Source organism: Setaria viridis, chromosome 5, assembly GCF_005286985.2.
Source record: "Setaria viridis chromosome 5, Setaria_viridis_v4.0, whole genome shotgun sequence".
NCBI lineage: Eukaryota > Viridiplantae > Streptophyta > Magnoliopsida > Poales > Poaceae > Setaria > Setaria viridis.
This window is the reverse complement of record NC_048267.2, coordinates 19,394,371-19,405,570: the sequence shown is the minus strand read 5'-3', so window position 1 is coordinate 19,405,570 and position 11,200 is coordinate 19,394,371.

The window sequence follows — 11,200 nt, the reverse complement described above, 5'->3', positions numbered from 1 at the left end:
TGATGCAAAACGGGTGCATTTCGGCACCCGAATGCACTATTTCCGGGTAGCGAAACTCGGGTGGATTTTTTCGCAACGAACGCATGCAATCTTCCTAATTATACACTAGAACATGTTTGGGAGTGTTTTTGAGCATTCGGTTCCGGCATGAAAAATGATGCAAAACGGGTGCATTTCGGCACCCGAATGCAGTATTTCCGGGTAGCGAAACTCGTGTGGATTTTTTCGTAACGAACGCATCCAATCTACCTAATTAGACCCTAGAGCATGTTTGGGAGTATTTTTGGGCATTCGGTTCCGGCACGAAAAATGATGCAAAACGGGTGCATTTCGGCACCCGAATGCACTATTTCCGGGTAGCGAGAGTCGGGTGGATTTTTTCGCAACGAACGCATCCAATCTACCTAATTCGACCCTAGAGCATGTTTGGGAGTGTTTTTGGGCATTCGGTTCCGGCACGAAAAATGATGCAAAACGGGTGCATTTCGGCACCCGAATGCAGTATTTCCGGGTAGCGAAACTCGAGTGGATTTTTTCGTAACGAACGCATCCAATCTACCTAATTAGACCCTAGAGCATGTTTCGGAGTGTTTTTGGGCATTCGGTTCCGGCACGAAAAATGATGCAAAACGGGTGCATTTCGGCACCCGAATGCACTATTTCCGGGTAGCGAAACTCGGGTGGATTTTTTCGCAACGAACGCATGCAATCTTCCTAATTATACACTAGAACATGTTTGGGAGTGTTTTTGAGCATTCGGTTCCGGCATGAAAAATGATGCAAAACGGGTGCATTTCGGCACCCGAATGCAGTATTTCCGGGTAGCGAAACTCGTGTGGATTTTTTCGTAACGAACGCATCCAATCTACCTAATTAGACCCTAGAGCATGTTTCGGAGTGTTTTTGGGCATTCGGTTCCGGCACGAAAAATGATGCAAAACGGGTGCATTTCGGCACCCGAATGCACTATTTCCGGGTAGCGAAACTGCGGTGGATTTTTTCGCAACGAACGTATGCAATCTTCCTAATTAGACCCTAGAACATGTTTGGGAGTGTTTTTGAGCATTCGGTTCCGGCACGAAAAATGATGCAAAACGGGTGCATTTCGGCACCCGAATGCAGTATTTCCGGGTAGCGAGACTCGGGTGGATTTTTTCGCAACGAACGCATGCAATCTTCCTAATTATACACTAGAACATGTTTGGGAGTATTTTTGAGCATTCGATCCGTCATGAAAAATGATGCAAAACTGGTGCATTTCGGCACCCGAATGCACTATTTCCGGGTAGCGAGACTCGGGTGGATTTTTTCGCAACGAACGCATGCAATCTTCCTAATTAGACCCTAGAACATGTTTGGGAGTGTTTTTTAGCATTCGGTTCCAGCACGAAAAATGATGCAAAACGGGTGCATTTCGGCACCCGAATGCAGTATTTCCGGGTAGCGAAACTCGAGTGAATTTTTTCGTAACGAACGCATCCAATCTACCTAATTAGACTCTAGAGCATGTTTGGGAGTGTTTTTGGGCATTTGGTTCCGGCACGAAAAATGATGCAAAACGGGTGCATTTCGGCACCCGAATGCAGTATTTCCGGGTAGCGAAACTCGAGTGGATTTTTTCGTAACGAACGCATCCAATCTACCTAATTAGACCCTAGAGCATGTTTCGGAGTGTTTTTGGGCATTCGGTTCCGGCACGAAAAATGATGCAAAACGGGTGCATTTCGGCACCCGAATGCACTATTTCCGGGTAGCGAAACTCGGGTGGATTTTTTCGCAACGAACGCATGCAATCTTCCTAATTATACACTAGAACATGTTTGGGAGTGTTTTTGAGCATTCGGTTCCGGCATGAAAAATGATGCAAAACGGGTGCATTTCGGCACCCGAATGCAGTATTTCCGGGTAGCGAAACTCGTGTGGATTTTTTCGTAACGAACGCATCCAATCTACCTAATTAGACCCTAGAGCATGTTTGGGAGTATTTTTGGGCATTCGGTTCCGGCACGAAAAATGATGCAAAACGGGTGCATTTCGGCACCCGAATGCACTATTTCCGGGTAGCGAGAGTCGGGTGGATTTTTTCGCAACGAACGCATCCAATCTACCTAATTCGACCCTAGAGCATGTTTGGGAGTGTTTTTGGGCATTCGGTTCCGGCACGAAAAATGATGCAAAACGGGTGCATTTCGGCACCCGAATGCACTATTTCCGGGTAGCGAAACTGGGGTGGATTTTTTCGCAACGAACGTATGCAATCTTCCTAATTAGACCCTAGAACATGTTTGGGAGTGTTTTTGAGCATTCGGTTCCGGCACGAAAAACAATGCAAAACGGGTGCATTTCGGCACCCGAATGCAGTATTTCCGGGTAGCGAAACTCGAGTGGATTTTTTCGTAACGAACGCATCCAATCTACCTAATTAGACCCTAGAGCATGTTTCGGAGTGTTTTTGGGCATTCGGTTCCGGCACGAAAAATGATGCAAAACGGGTGCATTTCGGCACCCGAATGCACTATTTCCGGGTAGCGAAACTGCGGTGGATTTTTTCGCAACGAACGTATGCAATCTTCCTAATTAGACCCTAGAACATGTTTGGGAGTGTTTTTGAGCATTCGGTTCCGGCATGAAAAACAATGCAAAACGGGTGCATTTCGGCACCCGAATGCACTATTTCCGGGTAGCGAGACTCGGGTGGATTTTTTCGCAACGAACGCATGCAATCTTCCTAATTAGACCCTAGAACATGTTTGGGAGTGTTTTTTAGCATTCGGTTCCAGCACGAAAAATGATGCAAAAAGGGTGCATTTCGGCACCCGAATGCAGTATTTCCGGGTAGCGAAACTCGAGTGAATTTTTTCGTAACGAACGCATCCAATCTACCTAATTAGACTCTAGAGCATGTTTGGGAGTGTTTTTGGGCATTTGGTTCCGGCACGAAAAATGATGCAAAACGGGTGCATTTCGGCACCCGAATGCAGTATTTCCGGGTAGCGAAACTCGAGTGGATTTTTTCGTAACGAACGCATCCAATCTACCTAATTAGACCCTAGAGCATGTTTCGGAGTGTTTTTGGGCATTCGGTTCCGGCACGAAAAATGATGCAAAACGGGTGCATTTCGGCACCCGAATGCACTATTTCCGGGTAGCGAAACTCGGGTGGATTTTTTCGCAACGAACGCATGCAATCTTCCTAATTATACACTAGAACATGTTTGGGAGTGTTTTTGAGCATTCGGTTCCGGCATGAAAAATGATGCAAAACGGGTGCATTTCGGCACCCGAATGCAGTATTTCCGGGTAGCGAAACTCGTGTGGATTTTTTCGTAACGAACGCATCCAATCTACCTAATTAGACCCTAGAGCATGTTTGGGAGTATTTTTGGGCATTCGGTTCCGGCACGAAAAATGATGCAAAACGGGTGCATTTCGGCACCCGAATGCACTATTTCCGGGTAGCGAGAGTCGGGTGGATTTTTTCGCAACGAACGCATCCAATCTACCTAATTCGACCCTAGAGCATGTTTGGGAGTGTTTTTGGGCATTCGGTTCCGGCACGAAAAATGATGCAAAACGGGTGCATTTCGGCACCCGAATGCACTATTTCCGGGTAGCGAAACTGGGGTGGATTTTTTCGCAACGAACGTATGCAATCTTCCTAATTAGACCCTAGAACATGTTTGGGAGTGTTTTTGAGCATTCGGTTCCGGCACGAAAAACAATGCAAAACGGGTGCATTTCGGCACCCGAATGCAGTATTTCCGGGGTAGCGAAACTCGAGTGGATTTTTTCGTAACGAACGCATCCAATCTACCTAATTAGACCCTAGAGCATGTTTCGGAGTGTTTTTGGGCATTCGGTTCCGGCACGAAAAATGATGCAAAACGGGTGCATTTCGGCACCCGAATGCACTATTTCCGGGTAGCGAAACTGCGGTGGATTTTTTCGCAACGAACGTATGCAATCTTCCTAATTAGACCCTAGAACATGTTTGGGAGTGTTTTTGAGCATTCGGTTCCGGCATGAAAAACAATGCAAAACGGGTGCATTTCGGCACCCGAATGCACTATTTCCGGGTAGCGAGACTCGGGTGGATTTTTTCGCAACGAACGCATGCAATCTTCCTAATTATACACTAGAACATGTTTGGGAGTATTTTTGAGCATTCGATCCGTCATGAAAATTGATGCAAAACGGGTGCATTTCGGCACCCGAATGCACTATTTCTGGGTAGCGAAAATCGGATGGATTTTTTCGCAATGAACGTAGGCAATCTTCCTAATTAGACCCTAGAACATGTTTGGGAGTGTTTTTTAGCATTCGGTTCTGGCACGAAAAACGATGCAAAACGGGTGCATTTCGGCACCCGAATGCACTATTTCCGGGTAACCGAGACTCGGGTGGAGTTTTTCGAAACGAACGCATGCAATCTTCCTAATTATATACTAGAACATGTTTGGGAGTGTTTTTTAGCATTCGGTTCCGGCACGAAAAATGATGCAAAACGGGTGCATTTCGGCACCCGAATGCAGTATTTCCGGGTAGCGAAACTCGAGTGAATTTTTTCGTAACGAACGCATCCAATCTACCTAATTAGACTCTAGAGCATGTTTGGGAGTGTTTTTGGGCATTCGGTTCCGGCACGAAAAATGATGCAAAACGGGTGCATTTCGGCACCCGAATGCACTATTTCCGGGGTAGCGACACTCGAGTGGATTTTTTCGCAACGAACGCATCCAATCTACCTAATTAGACCCTAGCACATGATTGGGAGTGTTTTTGGGCATTCGGTTCCGGCACGAAAAATGATGCAAAACGGGTGTATTTCGCCACCCGAATGCATTATTTCCGGGTAGCGAAACTCGGGTGGATTTTTTCGCAACGAACGCATGCAATCTTCCTAATTATACACTATAAAATGTTTGGGAGTGTTTTTGAGGATTCGGTTCCGGCAAGAAAAATGATGCAAAACGGGTGCATTTCGGCACCCGAATGCACTATATCCGGGTAGCGAAACTCGAGTGGATTTTTTCGCAACGAACGCATCCAATCTACCAAATTAGACCCTAGAGCATGTTTGGGAGTGTTTTTGGGCATTCGGTTTCGGCACGAAAAATGATGCAAAACGGGTGCATTTCGGCACCCGAGTGCAGTATTTCTGGGTAGCGAAACTCGAGTGGATTTTTTCGTAACGAACGCATCCAATCTACCTAATTAGACCCTAGAGCATGTTTGGGAGTGTTTTTGGGCATTCGGTTCCGGCACGAAAAATGATGCAAAACGGGTGCATTTCGGCACCCGAATGCACTATTTCCGGGTAGCGACACTCAAGTGGATTTTTTCGCAACGAACGCATCCAATCTTCCTAATTAGACCCTAGCACATGATTGGGAGTGTTTTTGGGCATTCGGTTCCGGCACGAAAAACGATGCAAAACGGGTGCATTTCGCCACCCGAATGCACTATTTCCGGGTAGCGAGACTCGGGTGGATTTTTTCGCAATCAACGCATGCAATCTTCCTAATTAGACCCTAGAACATGTTTGGGAGTGTTTTTGAGCATTCGGTTCTGGCACGAAAAACGATGCAAAACGGGTGCATTTCGGCACCCGAATGCACTATTTCCGGGTAACCGAGACTCGGGTGGAGTTTTTCGAAACGAACGCATGCAATCTTCCTAATTATACACTAGAACATGTTTGGGAGTGTTTTTTAGCATTCGGTTCCGGCACGAAAAATGATGCAAAACGGGTGCATTTCGGCACCCGAATGCAGTATTTCCGGGTAGCGAGAGTCGGGTGGATTTTTTCGTAACGAACGCATCCAATCTACCTAATTGGACCCTAGAGCATGTTTGGGAGTGTTTTTGGGCATTCGGTTCCGGCAGGAAAAATGATGCAATGGGCCAAAAGTGAAGTGGTGGCCTGGTGGAGGACGTTAGGAATACTTGGACTTAGCCCCCAATCTACTTCTTTGGTCCTCCATGCCTTTCATGTGTGTTTAACACTATTTTTTATCCATGTATGTATTTCTGAAATTGACAACGAATACACATCATGGTGCAGCATCAATTCATCAAATGTGTCACATATAATTATGATAAAGAATTGTTTCACCTCGAAGTTAAAAGATGCCAATATGGTTGTATCCAAGCATGTGATGTCCTCATCACCATGGAAGATGGCGGACCTCCTTGGCTGCCACTTGCGGATGAGGCCATCCCTCCATTGCTGCCACCTGCGGACATTGGCATCACTCCATGGCCACTAGTCGAGGACCATGATGGAGGTCCATGGCTGCCGCTCGATGAGGATGGTAGAGATCAACTGCCGCCGACCGATGAGGATGGTGGCGGTCCCTTCCTGCCTCCTCGGGCCCCGCGCTTGGGGACGGTGGTGCCCCGGCGAGTGGCGGTGCTTCCTCACCCTGATCACGACCACCTCTGGCTGACTTGCGGATGGTGCGACGTCGGAGAGGCACCTGATTGGCGATTTCCCTTTGTTCCACATACTCCGAATCATCAGAGGATGTGTCCGCCGTCGCTCTAGGAGACAACGAATCGTTCGGCTCCGGATCCGTTAGCCCTGGAGCTTTCTCCTCTTCATCAAAGGATATGCCATACGCCGTCGCTCTAGGAGACGATGGCTCCTATGGAGAGGAAGAGATGCGCTACTAGACTCGGGTTTTTTGGTGGTTGCAGGAATGAAGAAGTAGCTCACTCGACAAGCGAAGAGAACGGGATAATACGGTAATAATATTAACACGGATAAGGCTATCCCTTTGTTGCCCCGCAAAGAAATGTAAAATCATAAAGTGGTCCTCCAATCTCTCCATGAGTGCCACATTATCACGCTATTTCCAATAAATTAATTTCATTTTGTGATAACATTTATTTTATAGAAACTAACTGCTTCACACAGTGCAAAGTTTCATTGGTTTTTGTTTCCAAGGCATACAAGCCATAGCATTTAAACAAGTGAAAAATGTGCCCATGAGTAGCTAAATATCATTGTTCTATAAGAAATTCCCATCTAGTAAATAGTAGTTAAACAAGATGATCCGGTGTACACGAACAGACAAATGCAGTTGTTACTGAGGAAGGTCCTTTCTGCAAAACATCAATACACCGGACCTTCGCCAACCCTTCTACTCCCTCATCATTTGTCTTTCTTGGAACTGCAACCTCTGCCTCATCTATAACTTTCCCCTTCTCTGTCTATTACGAGTCCTCCATTATTATCCCTCTACCTTCTTTGGTTGTCCAGTCAATATCTTGTCAATCATGGTTCCTTCCTGGGAAAATCTTATGCTAGATCTTGTTGTGAGCATCGCCAATAAGATCAATGATGCAAGAGATTTCATCAGGTTCAAAACAATGTGTAAAAGTTGGACTGCGCTCGTTCAGGTGAGGCACGCCCGTTTGACTATTGGATTCTGAAATCCGAAGATATCGATGATCTAGAGTAGTGACATTCGCATCCATCGCAGATCACCAGCTTTTTGAGGTCTCCTTTCCAGCATTAGCTAGGAAAAGGACTAGTTTGATTGGTTGCGACGGATCTGGATGCCTAGTTGCCGTAGGTGACAAAGATGGGAGCTCCACGCTCCTATTGAATCCTTTGTCTCCTCGGGAGCACATTATCCTTCCTCGACTTGCAACATGATGCTATATGGTTGCTCTCCATGCTTGTATCTTGGGCTTGGAAACACCCACTAGCGCAGATTCATTTCTTATGATAACTAACTTTTGGCTCCTAAAATCTTCTCCATCGCTAGGGTCATTGCCCGTCTGCATCTAGGAAGCCAATCCGACTGGACTACCATACCTTCGAAAGATTTCTGGTGCAGTTCTTTTGAACACATGTGGATCTACTTGGGGCTTCATCTTCCAGCACTTCCTCAAGCCGTTGGACTCTGGTTATCATGGCTTCTTAACATGAGCGACTCTTCTCTACTCCAAGGTCAAGATTGATTGTTGTTTGTTGTTCGGGAGGAGAGGATGCACATCACCGGGTCCTAGGAAATCAACGAGAGAGATGTTGAGGTGGTGCAATTTACTCTGCATTCATTCGTCTGTGACATTTGGTAGCCTATTCCCTGGGAGACAACTCCAGGGTTCCAAAATAAGATCATCCTGTTTGGACCTAGCAAGTGCATTGTTGTACAAGAGCATGCCATTTGTGGCTTGCCTAACCGGAAGGAAAATCACATTTACTTCCTAGGAACTTATCGGCATGATGAAGAGGAGCAATACTGGATCTACTAGCAGGGACTAAGAAATATGGCAGACGTCAACAATGATCATGTGATCCGCATTACACAGGTTCCTGTGAATTGGATTTAGTCGCGAGGAACATGGATGTTGCCTAGTTATTAGTAGATTAGTGATCTTTCATTTTATAACACCTGTAACGCATTTGTATATATACTACCAACATCTATATTATTAGTATTCCTCAATTATGCAGCATATCTAAATTCTGAATAGTAAATATACTGGAATCAAATTGAAAGTAGATTAAACCAAAGCGGCATAATCAGATGGCATGTCATAGCCATTCATCAGTACAAAGTTCACAGCAGCAACAAGTTTCATAAGATGGCATGTTATAGCCATTCGTCACTACAAAGTTCACAGCAGCAACAAACAACAAACATCATAGCAGCAATAAGTTTTATAAGATGGCATGTTATAACCATTCATGATAATTTGGCCTGATGAGTGACATTATGCCTTTAATCGTCCCTGATGAGTTTCCTTCTGTTTTTGGCCTCCAACATCGATTGTTTGACCCTCTTCACCATATTGATGGCCTGTTCCAGATGTCCCTTCACCTTTTGCAGCTCAGCGGCAGTCTCTTCAAGTTCCATGCTAACCTTTTCGTATTCTTCCTTCCACTTCCTTGCATCGTAATCGCTGTAAGGGTTTTCCATTTTTAGCTCCTTCAGTAATGCATCGTTTCTCATTTTCTTCCTCGTGCTCATCAGGGAATTGGTTGCCTCCCCAAAGTATTGCTTCATCAAGTGCAGCTCATAGGTTGTGTCATTGGCCTCCTTCTTATCAATTCTTCATGCTTCTTCCCACGACCTTACTTCTTCTTCAATTTTTTTCCTTCATCTTCATCAGTTTCACCAAAAAACCTTTAGTCCTAGCATCCCATTCAAGATCAACCCACCTAAACGACACGCATTTCATCCCTTCATTCTACAGACACCGATTACGTTCATACAATTTGTCATTTACAACACTAACATCAAAAGTAGAAGCAAGGTTTATTAGAATTGAAACAAGTTATCGTTCACCTCACAGCAACATGCATACCGGCACCCAGGGTTGTCAAATATCCAATTATACCTCACATAGAAAGACAACTCGTGCTTGCACTTGTTTTTAGGATCCACAACGATAACATCACGATTAAGCGACGACAAGGTGTAGCTACCAGTGACTCCAAGCACCTATGAAAGCTAATAAAATACATGAACCTATCAAATTATAAACTACTCCCTCCATTTCAAATCATTTTGACTTTTCTAAATACATGATTTTTGCTATGCACCTATGGGAGCTGATTCTCTCATAGAATTGATTTTGTATCTTCAACCCAGATCTCCAAATCCAGAAATCCCCTTCCATAGGACGATAGGGGAAATAGCGGCAAAAAGCAGGGGACTGACCTGACTGGAGCTCCTCCTCGTCCTCCCTTCGCCCGCTAGGCCCGTTAGGATTCGCCATTCCCGCCGCGGGCGGTTGCAGATCTGCGCACTGATGCTAGCTCTAATCTTTACCATAGCCAACAGGAGCGTAGTGCCGGCGAGTCTCTTGTAGTAGTGTATGCTGTGTCGAGAAATGAGAAATATACCCCAGGCTTAGGCCTGCAATTGGTATGTGGACCACACTTATTAGAACCAAAATATATAAAATGTGTCCAATCGAAAAAACATACATGGTTCATATCTTAGTGGTAGTGCTATCTCGGCACATTCAAGAGGTTAAAGGTTTGAGCCTTGCTATCGACATTATTTCCTTTTTATTTTCCTTTCCTATTTTCATCTCAGACTACAATAACTTACAAAAATTTCTGCCACCAACTCACCTGAAACTTACATGTGGGACCCAGTTCGGTAAAGACTTCCCATTCGATCGGTAATAGGTTCAACCCTATTTATCATCGTAAACTTACATGTGGGATCCTGGTTGGTTTATGACATTTTCACGGACCTTATATCGTCACAAAACCACCATTTAACAGTGAGTGACAATTTCTTTTTGGCTACAGTGGCACATTTTATGACATTCCATAACTTTGTCACTAAATTTGCTCGGATGTCAAACTTTATGATGTTTTCATCTAGAAACGTCATAGATTTATGACGAGAACAAATGTGTCATAAAATTTTCATCATAGATCAACACATTCTTGTAGTGATCAAAGCCGATGAAGCCCTGCTTACTCGAAGAAACTCGCCAAAAAACTACTTCTACAACTACTCCTAGGGTTTCATGGCGTGAAGCTAGAAAAATGTGGTATTAATTGATTGATGATTATTGTGTTTACAATGCCCTGGTCGTACATTTATACCCTGGGGTAGGTAGCAATTCTAATTGGTCATGACTCGTGATCCATTATTTGGCGGCGACATCCGTGCTCGTCCTGAACTCTTCACTTCCATCAGCTTCCGTTTTAATTATTGACGTTAGTCAAAACCAGTGTGGGGGGGAGGAGCTTGTTTAGTGTAGGTAGCTTGAGCCTGATGAGGCCTATATAATACAAGATACACAGCTTGTTCCTCCCATTTTTTACCTATGAAAAGTGAAGCGAGATGTTCACTGTTTAGTCACCACTAGTGTACCACGTCAGTAACAATCTCCACGCTTTAGAGACGCGTGTATCGTCATGCCCTTTTGCACAATTGCACACATGACACTTGCGTTGACGCAGCTCGCATTTCCTGTCATCACTCCACTGGTCCGGTGCCAGTGAGGCAGTAAGCAAGGTAGATACTCCTTAGGGATGCAAATGTGGAAATGGATATCCGAATCATCCGATATCCGTATCGCTAAAATGACAATATTCGTATCCAAATTTAACGTGGTACTAAAATGGATACGAATTCGTTTTTCTTAATTTTTTCTATCCGATCCCATATTTCGTATTCGACAATATCCGACGCTATCCGTATCCTATAATATTAAGCTA